The sequence below is a fragment of the Leptidea sinapis genome, chromosome 6 (assembly GCF_905404315.1).
Source record: "Leptidea sinapis chromosome 6, ilLepSina1.1, whole genome shotgun sequence".
In the NCBI taxonomy this organism is placed as follows: Eukaryota; Metazoa; Arthropoda; class Insecta; order Lepidoptera; family Pieridae; genus Leptidea; species Leptidea sinapis.
The window spans coordinates 8,340,225-8,362,648 of record NC_066270.1 but is presented as its reverse complement, the minus strand read 5'-3'; the positions used below and the strand labels follow the sequence as shown (position 1 = coordinate 8,362,648).

Here is a 22,424-nt window from a genome sequence, read left to right as displayed (position 1 = left end):
TGAGGAAACCGACGCGAGGAGGAGATGACGTTTAACATGCTGACATTATACATAGGTACTAAATTAATTATTAATTATTTACGTCTTATATTATAATATCTTTAAATTTTAATTTTATAAATATTAATGATAGCATTGTAAAATCCGACATGTTTCAGTATAACAGTAGTGTGTTGATACTTAGACAACACTATAACATATTTTCAACATATTAGAAACATATTCGATTATTAATAATATTATGTTAACATCTTAAGTATAATGTTTCTTGCAAATAAAATATCATTTCATTTCATTTCTCTATCATTTGAAATGTATAAAAAACTAGCTGACCCCGAGAGACGTTGTTCTGCACATAATAAATAAAATACTGTTTTTTATGAATTAAATTTATAACATCAAGAATTATCTCGTAAAATATGCTCTCTGTTGTTATAATAAAATTGTTTGACAGCAGAACTGTCAAACCGTGCGTCAATAAATTGTCTTATAGAGAATATTTTGTCCACAAAAAACAAATATTGGAAATAAAAATAATTATGGGTCCCAAATCGAAATAAAATCTATCCTATCTCTCAAGTTGGACAAAACTGCACTCCATGAAGTAATGCCCATTAAAATCCGTTCATTAGTTTAGGAGTTCACTTGAAACAAACATCAGCTGGATTTATATACATATACAGGAATACAGGATGGTTTTTTGAGAAGGGCGGTGATGGACAAGTCGGAAACTACGAGACTTAAGTCGTGAATGCAACAGATTCCATTGGTTCAATAATACAGGTTGAAATTTTTTTTAAAAATCATTCGAGTACGATCTCAAAAGTTCAAGAAATAAAAAAAAAATATATACAGTTATTAGTTTCTTATCAATCGAGGGCATGGCTTCTTTCACGACTTTCCTCTAAGTCTCGTAGCTATAAAGACTTCGCCATCACCGCCCTTCTCAAAAAACTACCCTGTATTTTTTTTTTCTTAGGGACAACAAACAGTTCACACAATACATTTTACAATTTCAAAGCATAGTAGATATTAAGTTAATTTAGTGAGAACCCACGCCGTTATTAACAGGTTAATTTTATAATTACTAGTATCTTACATGATGAATAACAAAGTTTAACATTAATTAAAGTAATATGTACATACAAAAAGAGGAAAGAAATATAAAATTTGATATCTAAAAACTAAGTTATTTACAAAATTACTTTACATTTAAACAAAAGAGTTACCTAATGAGATTTTATATAAAAAAATCTATATATATTAATCCTGTTCACTTTAAAATATCATTTACTTGCTTTTTAAATTTTGGTTTTGTTGAAAAGAAAATGCCAAGGTCATTAAAAAGTCTGTCATGTGTGTCGACCAATCTGTGTAGTGGGCCGCATTAAGATTGTATGTATAAAAGCTACAACAATACACCTGATGACGGTATGTATAAAAGAGACAACAATACACCTGGTGACGGATTATAAACCTGATGACACGTATTCTTAAATACCTTTAGCATTCTGTTATTAGACTGAGATCTATTAGAGCGTACTTAGACATGGCTCAGACTTTACTTACTTAAAACTTAGCTGAGTGTAAGCTTAGCATAATCTTTGATTTCGTTTTTATAGTGATTTGACAGCTGAAATTATGCTGAGAATAAGCTAAATCAGCCCAATGCAAAAGTTAAGATTGCATTTTATCATACTCAGCAAAGTTTTACGTGAGTAAAGTCTGAGCAAACACAAAGTACGTTCTATAGATGTCAGCCTAATTAGTGTTAATATATAGGGGAACCTGTTCAACCTTGTTTTTGGATTTTGTTCAGAATTTGTGAGTTATTGTTTGTTAAATATGTTATTTAAACGAATTAAATGGTTTTAGTTAAGAATAGTTATATTTTCCATAAATTATGCCAAATTCCTCAATGTGTTCCGAGGTACACCATAGCACTGGCCTAGGTACATAGGGTACCTTGGCCATTAGTTCCTTTTTTCATTTTAATTATTAAAACACATATTTATTTACCAGTGGGAGGCTTCTTTGCACCGGATGCCGGCTAGATTATTGGTACCACAACGGCGCCTATTTCTGCCGTGAAGCAGTAATACGTAAACTTTACTGTGTTTCGGTCTGAAGGCGCCGTAGCTAGTGAAATTACTGGGCAAATAAGACGTAACATCTTATGTCTCAAGGTGACGAGCGCAATTGTAGTGCCGCTCAGAGTTTTTGGGCTTTTGAAGAATCCTGAGCGGCACTGCATTGTTATGGGCAGGCCGCATCAATAACCATCAGCTGAACGTCCTGCTCGTCTCGTCCCGTATTTTCATTAAAAAAAAATTTTCGTAAAAGTATGAAATATACATTTTTGATATTTTGGTGGTGAATACTCAAATGATTAACCTTTCAAAATATAGAAAATTGGTTTGAGTACATTTCATCAAATAAAATAAATAATAGATATCTAAAAAATTATCCTAGGTACAACAGGTTTCCCTTCTGTAATAAAATATATCCCGTTTTGAAATCGTATTGTCAAACCTACCGACTGTAGAAACAATTACAACACAAACCGGTTTCGTTTAATCGTTATTTAAAGCTACATGAATGGGTATTTCACGTACGGAACGTTACCGCTTCTGCCGCCTGCGACAATGACCCCGTAGACCTCGCTAGAAGTGAACTATCGTGGCCCCAACTTTACATCCACAATTATTCACATTCACGCACGTGGCAACACGACCGACCTCGTTGCTGTACCCGAGGGAACTTGTCTGCCCGACAGCTGCGTACTGCTTCGCATAATTAACCCGACTTAGTATCAAAGTGCAAATAAATGCGATTAAATTACTTTATTCTGGATAAAGGTATGTCTGGAGCGATTACTATCAGATATCCTAATAATATCTACTTGGTCTGGCCATAAATACTGTTGCAATTAAAAATAAACAAAATATTACATTTGAATTTGGAATCTGTCATTTTATATGATTCTTCATTGAGTTTTCTCATTTTGGCGCCAATACATTGTACAATATTTTGCGATATTAAAATGGAGTAGGGTAATAAATAGAACCGAATCGCTGTGATTGCATTACACAGAGTAGGTATGGAGCCGAATGCAATTTTTAAAAACCGGGCTATCAATATTGTTGCTCTGTTTATGACAGAAAAAGATCTGGCCGTCCACGTAGTGTTCGTACGAAAAAGGTGGTCAAAGCAGTAATGGTAAGAATACGAAGAAATCCTGTCCGATACCAAAATTTTATCTTGGGAGTTGACGATAGCACCTAGAACCATGTCGCGTATTTTAAAAGATGACTTAGGACTTGGAGCCTATTAGATACGTACTGGTCATTTTTGATCATTGGGGGTAAAATCGAATCAACTACTGAAGTGGTACGCAAAGGGAGGTCACAGAGAAATTTTGTTTACGGATGAGATTTTTTTTTATAATTACAACGAATGAACGACTGAACTGGTTTTTATGCGGTGAACGATATTTTTTTTGTAGAAATAATTCGACAAGTTATGTTTAATAATTTTATTGTTGTTTAATTGTTTTGTTTGGCAACTCTTTGAATCTATGTTAGAAGAAATTTTCATGATTCTTTTTTTATTGGAAAGAATATACTTCGAAGGTAGTTTGGTGAGAGTTTGGTTCGGTACTGATTATTGGATCCATGACATAGTAACGGAACTCTTCAATTCTTAGGAGCAAATTAACGATACTCGGCCGAATATTTTTTATGCTAGCCGGATATGTGGGCCACCTATCGTAACGTCGTTATGGTCAAGTAATGGTCGTAGTCAAATATGATGATCAATGTAACTTCTGAATGACTTACAGTAAGGGTGCGATCTGTGGCAGAATTCCTAACTGTCTGTAATCAAATTGCAATGCGCTTACGTTGATACCTGCATTGCAAAGTTTTATAGGTCTACACATATTTAGACAAATTTTTAGTAAGTGTCCTTCAGATTCACTAAAATCAAATAAATTAATAAAAAATAACCGACTTCAAGAAAAAACTATTCTAAAACAATAGATATAATATGCAGTAAGAAGTAAAAAAAATATTGCGTATCTTATACAATTTCATTAAATTTTTGTGTGTCAACCGCAGTCCCTCCTGAAAACGAGCTCTAAAATGTTTACGAAACGTCGGGTTCACCGAAATAATAATAAAAATTTAACTTTTACGCAAAAGATACGTATAAAAAAACAGTCACAATAAAATCACAACGCGTATAGCGTATGTGTAAATAGACTCCTTTTTTTTTATGGAATAGGAGGACAAACGAGCGTACGGGTCACCTGTTGTTAAGTGATCACCGCCGCCCACAATCTCTTGCAACACCAGAGGAATCACAGGAGCGTTGCCGGCCTTTAAGGAAGGTGTACGCGCTTTTTTTGAAGGTACCCATGTCGTATCGTCCCTGAAACACCACACAAGGAAGCTCCACGTACTACAAAGCTGTGGAATGAGCTTCTTGAGTGAGCTCCTTGAAAACCGCACTGTGGAGGACCGCCACACATCCAGATGGTGAGGATGATATCCCCCTTTTACTACAACCCCGACCTGAACGTGTATTGAACGCTCAGGTCGACCTCTTCTCACACTTCTTCGTTGTTCCCCTGTACTTAATTCCCCATGTACTGATATATACTTGCATCTATCCCATTTATATTATGACTATGCCGTCATATTTTTTCACCTAAAACTGTCACTACAGATATCGCGATACAAACAGTACAATAATACCTACAGATATCGCGCAAGTTGAAGGCAGAGTTCAGGAATGCGATAGTGCTGTGACTTAATTATAATTCGATGACCATAGTCATTAGTGTATCGATAAATTTTAACAATGCTTCAAGTTTACCATTTTACACTAGGTTAAACTATGAAAAACCTATGCTATTAGTTTATTCATTATTTTAAATTCAGTTAAATCTCAAATTTTGTTCTGCCTCTCTTCAACACAAATGTCTTGAACATTTTCGCCATATCTCGATGAATAAAAACGTTTTTTTCGGAACGGAACTTAAGGGACTCGGATGAGTCATTATTAAAATCAAAAATATAGCAACTACGCAACTTTAGTATTAACGCTATAGCACGGTAAGCGACGACTACAGCACATCACTACACTGCAGGCGCGCGAGGCGAGGTTTACGGACAGCGGGGGGAGATGCACCCGCTCTTAAGCTGTAGACAATCTTAAGCCTATTTAAGAATTAAGTGAAATTCATTGATTGGTGTCTATTTCATTTCAACACGTTGAACCTAGTACCTCTCGCCAAGTCTAGTGACCTGTCTAACACTCAGTAACTGAATCAGGTATACGAAAATAAACCTATGTAGATTGTTAAATATTGTAATTGATAGTAACTAGTATGACCTAGTTGTTAACATGAATAAAACGTTGTGCTAATGTTATATTAACAAATGGTGTTAAATGACTTAGCAGTAAAATATAACGCTGTATAGTTACTTGTGATTTTTAACAGTGTTATAATAATAAGCGTTTTGCGCATCAAGTTATTTTTGAAGTTATACTTCTTTAGGCGCGTTTTGAATAAACGACGTTTGATGCGAAATTCGTTTTTTTTTATTTTAGTTTCTTTGTCCATTATTAGGATAGGCTAAGGGTTCAAGCCCGTACAGCCGTATTCGTTATTTAATTATTAATCGTTAAAGCCATTGTTGCAAGATTTTTACAATATTGTTCCTCTTGCTATTCTATGCTAGGATTAAATCATTTTAAGGATTTTGCTTTGTTTCGCCAAAGAAGTATAACTTCTTGCGAGCGTACATAAGTGGACACACACTTTTTTTCGTATGAAAATTTAACGAGTTAAGTAGTATTAACGATTAACCACAACTCTATCCTTTATCACAAACCCCGACTACATTCAACTCGCGCGCAAACTGTACCTCTTCTTTTACAACGTCATTCACTTACGACACTGTCTGTCTTACAAATCAACTCCAACTAAGTAAAAGTAACTTCGCAAATGTCATCCCAACATTCATTACCATCATTTAGCGAGGAATCAACTCGCCTAGATGAAGGAAAACAACCAGACGAGCCTTGTTGGAATCAATCTGCCTACAAACGAGCGGTTCCGTTTACTATTATTCTTAATTTCACTCTTGAATTATTGTACCTACCATGCCAATATCTAGAAGTGGGCGTTTATAGCTATTTATGCAACTGTTGTGTAAAGAGGAAGTATTAAAACACGAATGTGGGTTTATGTTGATGTGATAATAGTATCACATAACTGTTTTAATACCAAATTATCAACAGTTGCATACAAGACTTTATCTACACCCATAATATGAATCCTCTATAAAAGATCTGATTTTAATGTTAGCTTACTGCTAACATTACAAAAGCCAGTCCTAGTAACCATTACATCATCCAAACGAGTGTTGTAATTTTGTACTGAATTTCATTGCAACACTCATTTGGATGATGTTATGGTTATTAGGACATTGGGTGTTTTAATGTTGGTAAGCTAACTGTTTAAGAATCTTTAATAGAGGATTTAAAGCATGGGTGTAGATAAAACGATAAGCATACAATGAAGGACTTTTAATTCAACCAAATATTAACTAATATTTATTTAAGCACTTATCGTTATTTGCTTATTTTAGGTTTATTTCATATTCATATTTATTATATAACTAAACTTTTTTAAGAATCATAGATGCCGCTTGCTGTGAATACGTGGGCAACTTAAACAAAAAATGATTAACTTTCATAACAGATTTTAATTTCTGATGCATAAGATTGAATTTCATTTGTCTTTTTCGTTGTCGTGTTTCGTGCTTTAACAATCCAACTAAACTCAGTATGCATCGAAGCGATATAATTAGCTTTTAATATACAACATTCAGTTTATTGGGGTTGTTATTTTCGTTAGTTGCTAAAATGCTTTTTTAAACTCCAAATTATTGAAGTGAAACTTCTTTAGGCACATTAGGGAAATTTTTTAACGAATCAAACGCAATAGAGCATCACGAAATTGTGGGAGGTTTTTGTTCAAGTGAGAGAGCGATTGACACCGATTTACCAGAAGCGCGCGGCCGCGAAAACGTAGAACATCGTCCCTACTAGCGTTGTATCGTGCAGGTTTAGCGCGTGGCGACGAGTAAGTAGAACATCTAATAATTTCTAAGATTAACAAAAAACATTTGGTTTAGAGAACAGATTAGGATAAGTAATATAAACAAGATTTAAAAATTAGTTTTCCAACGAAGCTTCTCTTCAGACATGTGTACTTTGTACGCACGCCATTTTTTTGTTGTCAGTGAGGCAATATCTTTATTCTATTCTATAATCCTATGTGTACTTACGTATTTTTAATACTTGCAACTGAATACGAAGTCTTTAAAGCAATATTATTAAACACACGTAACGCAACGAGATTCTGGCAACAACTAAAGATAATTCAAAACAATAATTAATGGTCCAACACAGTTTATTTTTACTCTGCTTCTAATTACGCAGTCTGCTAACAGGTTTACATCACGTATTAATATCAGGTACAAGTGTCGAAACACGCTTAAAATAAATTTTCTCGATACAAAAACGACATTTAAACGACTTCTTGTTATCAATGCTATACATCCCTACTTCCCTACTAATGTAGGCTTGTTTGTTATGCTTTCACGCCTAAACCAATGAACCGATTTGGTTGAAATTTTGTACAGGGATAGAGTCAAGCTTGAGAAAGGACATAAACGCATAGAAATAACCGCTTAAAGGCTTAAACTAAGCGCTCCTGAATCATCACTATAAATATTTCTTTTAAATTACTGACCATAATATGTTCGTAAAAAGTTGAGCTCGTGAGAAGAACATATAAGAAACTCAACGGCTACTTTTTTCAATCAAAGATAGTATTTTATAATGGCTGTGATATACATAACAAATTAGTTAGATGCTTTATAAATCATTTCATGAAAAGTAATAAAGAATTAAATGTATAAATATAAATTATCGTATATCGGATGCATCAACCTTCAGAGCTTGAACTCATTGTCTGTGTAAGGATGCTTCGTGAACATGATGGTCGTGATTACTGTCATAATTAGTAATTGTATCCAACAAATACATTCATTAACTATAAAGCTAGACGTCCCGGGTTCGACTCCCGGTAGGTGCAAGCATTTATATGATGAATATGGATGTTTGTTTCCGAGTCATGGATGTTTAAATGTATTTATGTATGTTTAAGTAAGTATATTGTATTAAATATATCATTGTATTGTAACCCATAACACAGGCTATAGATGCTTAACTTGGGGCAAGATAATTTGTGTAAAAAGAGTGTCATTATTATTATTATTATAATAGGTCGACGTGGCACCACAAGCCGCACCCGTTCACGAGTTGACGCATGGACCAGCCATCGTTCCGCTCGCACATATTTGAGGGAACGAGAACACCCTGAAGATGGCGAACAATGTTATAGCATACATTTTTTTGGAAAAAAAGAACCTGGAAGAGTTGAAATACGGGATGAAAGATTGCATGGGAATTCGTCATTTTCAGATAAACCATGAAAGGTCGTAATTAGATACTTGATCGATCGGTCAATAAATATTTGATGCAGTGTTTTTGACCGAAATGGGGGTGAAATAGGAGATGAAAGTTCGTAGGGAAGTCCAAAGAAATATGTCTATGATATGCGAATACAGCTACATAATCTATACATCTATACCTATAAATAAAATTAGAGTGTCTGTTTGTAATATTCAAATAACTGTTTTTTACTACATGTATAATAAGAATATACATACGGTAAATACACCAAAATAACATATTTTTTTTAATTTTTCTCTGTCTGTTTGTTCCGGCTAATCTCTGAAATGGCTGGACCGATTTTGACGGGACTTTCATTGGCAGGTAGCTGATGTAATAAGGAGTAACTTAGGCTTCGTTTATTTTAGAAAAATTCTTTAATTTTAGAAAAATAAAAGTTACGCTGCAATGTCCAAGAAACGGTGTATCTCTAAAAATTCAGTCAACTAGTATTAAATACAAAAATTTAAAACATAACAAATTGTTTAGATTTACAAAAGAGACATCTCACGTCAATATCCTAATATGCAAATGTTGGGGTTGAGCAGGCTATCAACTGTAAAGTAGATCCTGTAGATGAAGCCACAACCTGAGAGTTGAACAAAGCAAACAAGATTTTATAACGATACGTTACTCGAATGGTTGGCTCAGTTGGTTAGAGCACCGGCACGGAACGCCGGAGGTCGTAGGTTCGAGTCCCGCATCGTTCATAAAATTTTGTTTTTCAAATTTTATTTGTCTATCCTACTAATATTATAAATGTGAAAAGTTTTATGTCTGGATGTATGTTTGAACTTCTTTAACGCAAAATCTACTGAATAGATTTTGATGAAACTTTACAATAATATAGCTTACACACCAGAATAACATATAGGCTATAATTTATAAAACTATAGTGTAAATTATACAAAATATAAAAGAAGTGTGATTGTTACTAATGAATACAACTAGCGCCATCTCTTATCAACTAGCAAGGAAAAGATCAATACAATTTATATGGCAAAACAACGTTTGCCGGGTCAGCTAGTATTAAATATATGTTTTAAACTTTTATCATCGCAGAACATTAACACTGTAATTATTATGACGGGTACTCACGATACATTACGCATTAAGTGTACGCTCATATCTCCAAAGAAGCTCCACAAATATTCGGGAAAAAGCAATGTGGTCATAATTCTGCGTCAGTGATGGTTTATGATGTCTAAACAATGAAAAGCTTATATTTTGAAAATGGGGTGAAAACTCAGCCAACGTGTATCAAAAAGACTGTCATGTCTTGTTGTGAAATCACTTGGCAATACGCTTTTCAAAAATGTACTTTGGACTGTCCCGCAAGACTCTGCATCTGGTACAAGACATGAACTACCCAAGCTTGACTTGAAGTCAACGTTCCGGACTTTATAAGAGCTGAAGACGACGTTTTACCCAAAGTTGAACCCCGTGGACTACGAATTATGGTCAGTTTTAGAAGACATGATCTGCTCTAGACGACACACCGACATCAAGTCGCTTAAGAAAGCTTGTTGAAATGAATTGAAATTTTATTTGCAAGGAACATTGTACTTAAGGTGTTAACATAATATTATTGATAATCCAATCCTGCGTTTACGCCGGTGCTGACGCGTTTATTCCGGCACTCTTATTCAAAAGGCGTAGACCCTTGTCCATCCGATCCAAAGAAACGAGAAAGTGGCGATCTGGCAAACTACAGGCCTATTGCTAGTACCTCCCTGCTCTTCAAAATTATGGAGAACATAATTAACCGCCAGCTCTTGGTATACCTAGAAGGTCGTCAGTTGATCAACGACCCACAATACCGCTTTCGCCATGGCCGGTCGGCAGGCGATCTTCTGGTATACCTAACACATAGATATCGGCTGCTATCGAAAGCAAGGGGGAAGGCCTGAAAGTTAGCCTGGATATCTCAAAACTTCCATCATTTGGGCTTCCCGAGAGGCAGCAAACGGTTAATGCTTGAACCCGAAGGCTCTGTGCTATCTGGCACGCTGTTTCTTCTGCATATCAATGATATGTTGGACACCTCCAACATACATTGCTATGCAGACGTCAGCACGGGTTCTGACGCAGTAGGTATACACGGGCCATGCAGGTCTCTCTCGGGAAATCGTCGAACAGTTCCGGGAGAAAAGAGAGAGAGTTCGTGTCTTCAATTGAGTCCTCTCTTGAGAAGGTTGCGGAATGGGGTAAATTGAACCTTGTTGAATTTAACCCCAAGAAGATTCAAGTTTGCGCGTTTACTACAAAAAAATAAAACCATTTATCATACCACCGCTCTTCGACAACACTTCCCTTAAAGCCTCGCCTAGTATCAAATATTGGGTCTCGAAATCTTGAGCGTTTGCCAATTCCGTAGCCATCTGGAGGGCAAAGCCAAATTATCTTCGAAGAAGCTGGGCATCATTAATAGAGCACGGCAATACTTCAAGCCAGCTCACATTCTAGAGCTCTACAGCGCAGGTCCGGCCACACATGGAGTATTGCTGTCATCTCTGGTCTGGCGCACCCCAGTATTAGCTCGATCCATTTGACCGCGTGAAACGCAGAGCAGCTCAAATTGTCGGGGACCCAGTGCTCTGTCACCTCTCCACCACCGCCATCTAGATGACGTTCCGATGATTGTGGCGAGAAATAAACGGATTGAGCAAAAAATAAACTTTATTTCATAAATTTTGGTTACAAATTATTTATTTTTTCACCTGGTTTTAAGTGATCACCGCTGCCCAAATAATCTTGCAACACCAGAGGAATCACAGGAGCGTTGCTGGCTTTTAAGGAAGGTGTACGCGCTTTTTTTGAAGGTACCCGTGTCGTATCATCCCGTAAACACCGCACAAGGAAGCTCATTTCACAGCTTTGTAGTACGAGGAAGAAAGCTCCTTTAAAACCTCACTGTGGAGGACCGCCACACATCCAGATGGTGAGGATGATATCCTAACTTGTGGCGTGTCGTGCGACGGTGGAATTCGGCGGCAGAAATTAGGTAATTATATGGGTTGAGCAGGTTATCATCCGTAAAAAAGATACTATAGATCAGTGGTTACCAACCTTTATTGGACAGCCATGGACCATTTCGATTTCTATTCTTATTGTAAGCAGGGACCACGATGTACAAGAAAAATAAACTGAATCAGTCCGAAAATAAACTTTAATCAAAAAGTAGAATTTAAAAATTTATTTGCATTTGCATTGTATTCTTAAGGCATCGAGGAAGAGTCTTCGAAGCTAACGCCTGACGGTGGATGATAATAGGCATTGTTGTTGCCTTAGAATTCTTCTGTTTTACTAACGTTGCCAGACCAGTGCGTGATACCAACATTGCTGGCCAGAGCGACACCCGTATAGAAACCAACAAGTTTCTCCCAGCTAATGTTATGATTCTGAAAATATTCCGATATTGGGTTCATAACGTCCATACCTTTTGAAGTTGTTTCCAGATCTGGTGAAATCAATAATTCTTCACAATGTGCAGCGTGCACGTATTGGAATTATATTCTGACTCCTGCGGACCACTGGTGGTCTGTGTCCCACTGGTTATGAACTACTGCTATAGATGATTACCAGTGGGAGGCTCCTTTGCACAGGATACCGGCTAGATTATGGGTACCACAACGGAGCCTTTTTCTGCCGTGAAGCAGTAATGTGTAAACATTACTGTGTTCAGTCAAAAGGGCGCCGCAGCTAGTGAAATTACTGTGCAAATGAGACTTAACATCTTATTATCTTAAAGTCACTAGCGCAATTTGTAGTGCCGTTCAGAACTATTGGGTTTTTCAAGAAGACTGAACGGCACTGCATTGTAATGGACAGGGCGTATCAATTACCATCAGCTGAACGTCCTGCTTGTCTCGTCCCTTATTGTCATAAAAAAAAATGTTTAGATTTGTAAGAGCGACATCTCAAGTCAATTTCCTAATATGCAATTATTGGGGTTGAGCCGGTTATCAACTGTAAAGTAGATCCTGTAGAGTGTAGACAGACCCATAACTTGAGAGTTGAACAAAACATGCTGAAATTTTCATCTAATCACATCAAACTTTCCAAATTATTGTAATATAGAGTTTAGGTCTGTGAGATCTCAACGATAAGCTTAAACTACATCATAATAGTTATAATTAACTATCATATTTAGAGATTACCTTCAAAAATTAACTCATTAACATACTTAATTACATTCAAAAAAATACGCGTAACTGTGTTCTTGTAGTCCGCTTTAGTAAAAGTTTTCGTGAATAATGTGTCTAGTGGGTGGCGTTATAATTCCGTACTGAGACGAGACTACTACAAGGCAACAAAATCTCTGGATCTCGCTGGAACGAGAAACCTGCGCCCGTCCTGTTATGTCAGTACGCTAGACGCTATTTATAACCTAGGTGCTGAGGAATTATTGAGAACAGAATTCAAAGATATTAACATCTTGACTGTTGCTTCTCAATATATTCTTGATAATGCAATTTATGTTCATAGGCACATAAGTGAATTTTTTAGACATTGTCATAACCATAATGTTAACACCAGGAACAGACATAAACTCATAATGCCAACTACTCGGCTAAGTTGAGTTAGTAAATTTTTTATGCTGCGATGTGTATGATTTTACAACAAGGTCCCAGAAAATGTTCAAAGCAAAGGTATTACGTTATTCAAAATAATTGTTAAAAAAAGTATGTGTGGTAAAGGTTACTATAACATAAATGACTTTCTTAATGAAACCACAGATTGGGAATGGATCGACCATGGCTATTAAACAATAAGTTTAATTGTGCAATATTACATTATAAACATAATTTTTGATGAAATAAAAAAGCCCGCTGAGTTTGTTGCACCCATTCTTCTCAGGTCTGAGGAATTCGTTTTGGAATGGGTGTTTTTGTTGTTTTTGACTTTCAATAAGTGATGTCAGATCCTATATTGCCAATATAAACTTAGCTAGATCGATTTATCGCTTTGAAATCCCCTGTATACTAAATTTTACGAAAATCGTTGGAGTCGTTTCCGAGATTCAGATTATACATTCAAGAATTTCTCGTTTAAAGATATAAGATATCCTAGTGGTCCGTATCCTTGTTTTGCAACGTTACAAAGCGACGATGTGACGTCATCGACGTTAGGTCCAGAGATAATAGCCGGGTAGTACGTTTGTACTGTTAAGGCATGGTGACAGATTCCTCTTCTATAATGTCATCACGTGTCTACAATTTTGCAAAACAACTTTATTTCTGCAGTAAACAATTGACTTCTTTTTAGTAAAATACAGACTTAACTATGGGCTAAAATTATAAATCACCTGGGATCCACTAATCTTAAAATTAAAACCCAAAACTACACATATCAAACAAGAAGAGGACACTGTCCGTAAATTTCGCCAAAAAACAACTTCTTCTTCTTCGTCGTTACAATCTTGACAGAGCGGTCGTGGTCATCACGAAGTGAAATCTTTTGGTGCAGATGTGATTCGCCCCACGAGAATTCGCCACTTCTTCCTGCTAGCCGACAGTCTGGTGCACTCGTTCAATGGACCGCCCACAGCAAACATAGTTTGATCGGTCCATCGCATGGGCGACCTTCCCCGCCTCTGGTGTCCTCCACTTTGCACTGCACGACAAGGCGCTCAATGCACTCGCTCTCGCACTGGAAGACGTGTCCGGAGAACTTAAGAATGCGACTCTGTATTAACACCGAAAGGCGTTGTTTTATGCCAATTTCCTGGAGAATGACCAAAAACCCAAAAACCGTGTAATACAGTTACAATAATTAGATGCATTTTTATCCTTTAAAAAGTATTTTATTTAAATATAGTAAAATAGACTTCAGGCGGCGTGTTGTTCTTTATTGAGCCGTTACGTCATTCATGTTTCATTTAACATTTGATGATTGGTCGATTGAGGTATTTTAAACTTTTATTCTATTGAAAATTTTTTAGTCTCAATTTGTATATCAAAGGTGTGTTATTTTCTAGAATACTTCATATATATTTTCCATCATATTACATACTTAATCCAACTACATATTTTTGAAGTGAAACCTTCTTTATTATCGTTGTGATTTGAAAGTTGATGAAACGAAAAAGCGACAGTAAAAAGAGCTATACACATAAATTCATAAGATTTGATGTGGGAGTAAATGAGATAGGGAGCATTATACAGAGTTTTGGTACCAGGCGATCATAGTTGAAGAATAGATTGTCTTATGTATGACGCGAGTATACCTTAATATATTCTGACGTCAAGCGCACGACGTATTACTACATAGACACCAGGAGAACATAAATATGGTAGCGGTGATAGTAATGTCTTTCATAGCGGTTGAAATCATGTGTCATCCTAGCAACAAGTACCAAGACCTCATATGCAGTTTAGAGGTTCATTGCTCACTGCAGTTTTCACTTCTGACATAGTCACTTTGTACGCACGCAATTTTTTTTCCTTAAAACATCTAATCCTTGATTATTTAATAATGTCGACATTCTTCTGTGCTAAGATCACCAGGCCACTAGGCTCCCAAACTCATTTTGAACTCAATATCAGTGTCAATCTCGCCAAACAACTTATTTGAAGTGGAAAATCTCCGCTTTATATCGTCGAGGTCCCAAGCGCATTTAACTTTAAATTTATTATTATTGCATCTTCGTACCATGGTGAATATATCGCTATTGTTGCAAGTAGTCAATGACAAATATATCAAAAGCTGCAGATATGACATTAGCGCACATTTCATACCTCGAAAGCGTCGTACTTGATTGTATTTAGACAGTGATTTATGTTTGTTTATACTTCAAACATAGACCAAGTATAGTAACTAGACATCGGTTTGGCGTGGCCAACATGAGACAGATAATATCCTATACATAATATAATACATGTGTTCTTTTACTATCACTTTTACATCGTAAAACACAACATCGCACTATATTTCCTTCGATTCTTCTTAAAATTGTCACTGATGTTGAATAAATAGTGGATATTTCATTTCACAGTTTTGTTTAGCACACCGGGTGTGCTGACCTTGAAAAAACCGGCACGTATGGCGAAACTAAAACTCTAATCACTCTATCTCATTTCTTTACATAAGACTCGCATAAGTTTTTCTTTTTCTCGTGTAAGTGAGGCGGAAGCTATCAATTAGTCTAGTTACTATACCTACTTGGTCTATGACTTCAAACAATACCACTCATAATAAGTCGCAGGAGATGGGGCTTCGTTATAAAATGCCACTCGAAGTGTGAGTGCAACGAAATTATAAAAAAAGTGGCCAAGTGCGAGTCGGACTCACCCATGAAGGGTTCCGTTGCAGCAAGTAACAAAGTATGAAAGTTATATAGAAAGGAAAATGATATTTAATTATTTAAATGGAAAAGGCAAAAATTCTTTGCTCAAAATCGTACAGTGCAAATGAGGTCTCATCCTGTATTAAAAAAGCTACTTACTAGATCTCGTTCAAACCAATTTGCGGTAATTTACCTACATCATATATTCTTATATGTATTATCCTTCTCTTATTTTAAATGCTACAGGGAGTCTCTCTCGCGCAAACTATTCAGTTTAGAAAAAAATGATATTAGAAACCTCAATAACATTTCTGAAGACCTATCCTTAGATAAATACGTATGGGTTTGATGAAAAAATAATTTTGAGTTTCACTTCTAAGTATTTATAATACCACTTCCCACTTCTAGGTATTGCTGAGAGGTTTCAAAACATAATCCAAGACTGTATCTTGATACACTTTGGCTGAAATTTTCACTCCTTTTATACAAAAATGCAGTTTTGTGACTGCTTGATAAGACACCCCCCACCAAACCATCACTGGCGCAGGATGATGACCATGTTGTACCTTTCTGACAACGTGAGCAGCTTCTTTAGAACTGTGAGCGTACACTTTATTATTTTGCTTATTGTAGTGTTCTTCAAGCCTGAAATTTTTTTCATCTTAATTCTGGCTTTAACAGCATTAACAGCCTTTGTAGTTCTAACAACACGCGGCCTCCCCGATCTTTTCTGGTCTTCAACAGACGAAGTGTTGCTGTATCTGTTGATAGTACGATATACGAACATAAGGCTGATACCAAGCTTTTGAAGTGTCTGGAATATGATCGACGGCTCGATACCCAATTTGTGCAGCCGATCACTGCAATCCTATTTTCTTTAACACCCCATTCCATAATGCAATTTGATAATGAACAGTAAAAAATATGTGAAATGGTGCAAAATCGAAATAAGTTTTTAAAAAATATATGTGTTCTAATTTCAAAATAATTTAAAAGTTGAAAAAAAGAAAAGTTTTTATGTAACGGTATTTATGGCCAGACTAGTTATTAAGGCACAGTTTCACTACTTCTTCTAGAGATTCATTTAGCGAAACGATGTCAGCATGTCGTTTAAAACATGCCATTTTTTCTAAATCCGACCATTAATTATGAAAATTGACAAATATAATATGAATTTATTGCCCAGGTCTCAATAAAAAATTATATTACTTAGATCATTAATTTAATACGTCTACATAGACTATGACAGCTGTGAAAACATCGAAAAAAATTGAATTTAGAACTACCCTCTAGCCTCACCTTTAGGTTACATACATGAATGACTTTTTTAATGAAACCACAGATTGCGAATGAAGCGACCACCCTCAGGCAATTAAATTTAAGTTTAAGGCGCTATAGTCCTAAAAAGTAACATTTTTGAAAATCTACTTAAAATACTTCTACAATTACTACGGTTCCAATTTTTTGACATTTCTTTATCCAAATTATCGCAGTTTCGAAAACACGATTACGAAAAAAATATCGATAGATTTATTTTTTGAATAATAGTCTATTTTATTTGAATTGTTTTATATTATAGTAAAACTATGATAGCTATAAACACAAAACTTATTTTATTCGATAGTTTATTGGTATTTATAAATTTTCCTTGTGGGTTTTATCAATACGCTTTGTGAATTATTTTATATTATTTTTTTTTCGTAATAAACCAAACGCGACGCATTGGTTGCATGCTCGCTCATGCCAGCAGTACGCCCGTGACCACTGTCAAGGCCATCTTGGATTTCAAAACTTATCCCAAATTCGTTCTCTGCACCCTCGAGAACCTCGGACACGATAACCATATTGCTGAAATCATAATTATGAGCGGCGGCCATCTTGGATTTCAAAAATGACCCCAAAATCGTTCTCTGCACCCTCGAGAACCTCGGATACGATACCCATAATGTTGTAATCATAATTTTGAGCGGTGGCCATCTTGGATTCCAAAAATGATCCCAAAATAGTCTCTGCACCCTCGAGAACCTCGGACACGATATCCATATTGCTGAAATCATAATTATGAGCGGCGGCCATCTTGGTTTTCAAAAATGACCCCAAATTCGTCCTCGACTCCCTCGAGAACCTCGGATACGATATCCATATTGTTGTTATCATAATTTTGCACGGCGGCCATCTTGGATTTCAAAAATGATCCCTCAATCGTTCTCTGCACCTTAAAGAATACCCTTAAGGGTATCGTATCCGAGGTACAACATTATTGCTGTAATCATAATTTTGCGCGGCGGCCCTCTTGGATATCAAAAATTATCCCAAAATCGTTCTCTGCACCCTCGAGAACCTCGGACACGATACCCATAATGTTGTAATCATAATTTTGAGCGGCGGCCGTTTTGGATTTCAAAAAAAAACCTGCACGATACAAGGCTAGTAGGGAAGATGTTCTACTTACTAGCAGCCGCGCGCTATACCTGCACGATACAAGGCTAGTAAGGAAGCCCAAGAGTAAGAAATATTCTTCCTCAATCGGTGTCAATCGCTCTTTCCCTTGAACAAAAAAATTTCCATAACGTTCCTTTCTTAAGAAGTTTCACTTCAAAATGCATAAAAATATTACAGCTTTTCGTACTATTGCGCAACCGTTTTTATAAAATATTGCGCGGTCCTTCCGGGGTGGGGTCGTTGACCCTCATCGCTCGGCTAGTGTCTCAGCCATGCCCGCGTCGAACGTATATCTAACGCTATAGATAAAAACGTTCGAGTGATTTTTGCGCTAAAGTGTTGGGAAAACCTCGCCTTAATTGTACGATATAACTTTGTAACCTTATTTTTTATGAAAAAAAGCCCGCTGAGTTTGTTGCGCCCATTCTTCTCAGGTCTGAGGCATTATTTTTGGAATGGGTGGTAGTTTTTGACTTTCAATAAGACGTGATGTCACATCCTATTTTGAATAAAAATATTTGGATTTGAATTTCAGCAATGCACGCACACTAACACAGTGTCAGCACAAATCGCGAGTGTGAGACGTAGCTTGTCACGCACACTTAACTAATATTCCTGACCTGTTTTCATCGGTTGTCTAGCAGCAAAAGACTCTCTAAATTATCTATGGGATGTTCCTAAACATTTCATATAGAAGATAAAAAATTTTAGCGGTAAGTTAAGTTATAATAAGTTGACAAGGAAGTCTTTTATAGAGCCTCAATTAGATAATTTAATGTTTTAAGACACTAGTGGTTTACCTACTTAGTTTAGACATCACTAAAGTGTACATTAGCACTAATCCCACTAATATTATAAATGCGAAAGTTTGTGTTTGTGTGTATGTTTGTTACGTCTTCACGCAAAAACTACTGAATGGATTTCAAAGAAACCTTACAATAATTTAGCTTACACATCAGAATAACACATAGGCTGTAATTTATAAAGTTACAGTGTGAACTATCCAAAATATAACGAGAAGTGTCAAGTAGTAGGAAAAAAACCTGCAATCTGTGTGTAGTTACAAAAAAAAAATATTTTCTAATAATGATAATCTCTGGATCTACTGAACCGATCTGTTACCTACCATTAGAAAGCCACATTTTTCCTGAGTGTCGGCCTTAAAAAATCGCAGGAGAAACGGTCAAACACTAAAGATAATTTATATGGCAAAATAACGTTTGTCGGGTCAGCTAGTGTAACATAATATTTAATTGGCCTAATTATTGAGCTTATAATAAAATTACAACTTTAGTTAAATAAAATATTTGCTCAAATTCTATAAGTTTGGCACCCTTCGTTATAATACAGTATTTGTACATTAGAATATCTTCTCATTCAATACTAATATTATAAATGTGTATGTTTAAGTTTGTTTGTTACGCTTTCACGCCTAAACCACTCGATTTTGATGAAATTTAGTACAGAGATAGACAAGTGCTTGGGAAAGGACATATACCACAAACATGGATCAAAATAGATGCCGCGAGTGTATGTACTTCGCGTGTCAAAAAGACGACAAAAAGAGCAGTAATGCTCTTCCTTTGACGCTTTTATTTTTTATTATAATTTATAATACATTGTTACCGATTTTAGTAATAAGCGATACCGACAATTGATGTACTGAAAACGTCAACTAATGATGAGGTGAGTGGCTATACGTTAGGCTAGATGCACTGGCATTAATGACGTCACAGTAAGTACAAAAAAAGGGTACGCATGGTTTTCATACAGACGGAGGGATTTGCGTTATCTACTTGGATCTATGTCTGTGTCATATACCTTTTATCGTAGATTAAAGGCTTGGAGGGGTTGAAATAGGGGTGGAAGTTTGTATGAAAGTTCGTCACTATCGCAGATAACACCACGAAACTTTAAAATATTTGTTCTAGCGTTTTTTGAAATCTAGACCTGTGTGGGGTGAAACAGGGGGATGAAAGTTCTTTAGTGGGTAGTTAATAAAAAAAGTATTAACTACAGCAGTTTTAGTGCATTATCTTCAAAGTGATTATATTAAATAATAAAAAATGCTGCCCAAAGTTACTATTGGCGCGGGTAAAAGCTAGTAAAATAAATATTTTTTTCCCCACCTTGATGAAAAGCTCGTTTTAGGCACTGGTACGAGGGACAAAAGTGGCCGATTCTCTCCCGGCAAGATGACTTCTGTCCCTCGTACCAGGAACTAAAGCGAGCTTTTCATCCAAGTGGGAAAATAAATCGTATACATATATATCGGGAAATTGCCACCCGCGATTGTTAATATTCCGGGGATGAGAATGACCTACTTTTCTCCCTAGGTGCGTAATATACAATTACTAGATATTATTATACGTACTCGACGAATCTTGAAACTTCTACGACGTGACCGCAATGAGATCGTGAACCTATTACAAACAAAACTACAGTAATCGCACGAAGAGAACATGTAATAATATCTTGCCATTCACTCATACACAGCACACACATAAACTTAAACACACACGAAAAGTGTGTTCACAGGAAGATTGACAAATCTTTCTTTATATCCCCTTAAGGCGACACTAAACGCATGCGACCTTGACCGTTATAAGTACACGGCTGCCGGCCCGCCATCGAAGTCAAAGTTTTTATTTACATAAACATGTTAGATTGATGTTACATAAATATTATAAAGTACATGTTTGCCACATTTATGACTTGAAAATTTTACATAATACATTTCTAAATCGTTAGTTACAAAATATCAATTTAACAAAAGATTGGTAGCAGTATAGTCAAGTTTTTAATTGAAAATATTCGTCTAATGAATATAAGCAGTTTTTACTAAGGTATATTTTCAATTTAGATGAGAAATTCCTATTTTACGATACCTCTCTTATTATCTATGTAACAAAGCCAATATTTTCGAAATGCTCGCGTGGAAAACGCGTAACTTTTTAACAGGCGCAAACAGTTTATATGCTTACAATCCGTATTGATAACTAATCTGAATGAATGTACCTACAAAAAAAGGTACAAGCTATAAGAATAATTTTTCTGAGAGTAGTACTAAACAAATGCGTCATGCAGAGAAAAAACTTGTTTAACTGCAAAGAAAAGTGGTAGTTCAAAATAGCTCTGGAGTGTTAACTATAACCAACAGCAATCACTAACAACCTACAAATAAGACTTAAGGGTATGTGTAACAGGATAAAGTAGTGTTCATAGCTATAAATACAATATTTCCAAGACAAAATTTGCCTAAAAACAACTTGTTTGCTTGTTTTCTGCTTACCCTTAATCTAATTGTCATATCAGTTCAAATGCTGAAATCTTAGGGATTGGTTACACTACACTACCAAAGAAGAATAGCTTTTTTACTACCGCAACTTTTAGATGCTTGTGTGCGTTGCATTTTGACACTCAATGGCATCTTTCAAATTGTAACACAGGCTTCCTGTTATTTTACATTGAAATTAATAACAACAAAATACTTACTAATGATATGTGATCCCAGTGTCTTTCTTATTTCTTGTAGTATTCTTTTTACAAAATTTATTACGCAACCCGGCATTTTAGTTTCAAGTATTAGCAAAGTTTAACAGAACATCTGGCACGTCAACGTCACTGTTCGTGACTGGCTCGAGTATTAGCGCAGCGGAGACCAATCCCTAATCTAAGATATACACACATATAGGAACATTTAGATGTTTAGTTCTTAACCTAGAAGTATACTCTTTACGACGGAATATGGCTTAATAAAAATAAGTAATGGCCGTTGGGGCAGTAAGGTCCTCGAATGGCAACCACGTATCGGAAGACGCAGTGTTGTTAGGCCCCCCACAAGATGGACCGACGATCTGGTCAAGATCGCCGGAATTCGTTGTATGAGGGCAGCGCAGGACCGATCATCGTGGAAATCTTTGGGGGAGACCTTTGTCCAGCAGTGGACGACTTACGGCTTATCATGATGATGATGATGGCTTAATGGATTTTATCAATTTATTATTAATATGATATTTTTTTATACTGTTTTTTAAATTCCAAGCAGACGTAGTGGCCGGCCGGCATATCTAATACTAAACTCATTTTTTTATCCGGTATC

At 36.0% G+C, this 22,424-nt stretch overlaps 1 protein-coding gene across 2 annotated transcripts in view; it reads right to left on the bottom strand.

Annotated features, from left to right (window-relative positions):
• Positions 1 to 7,438, bottom strand: part of LOC126964950 (CAD protein) — a 77,242-nt gene extending 69,804 nt beyond the window's left edge. The window contains exon 1 of one of the 2 annotated variants that reach the window (XM_050808286.1): positions 7,362 to 7,438. The gene's annotated coding sequence lies outside the window, so the exon portion shown is untranslated. Of the gene's footprint in view, positions 1 to 2,615; positions 2,755 to 7,361 lie in introns of those variants that run through there. The other variant, XM_050808285.1, reaches the window with a different exon arrangement.
• Between the last annotated feature and the right edge of the window lie 14,986 nt (positions 7,439 to 22,424).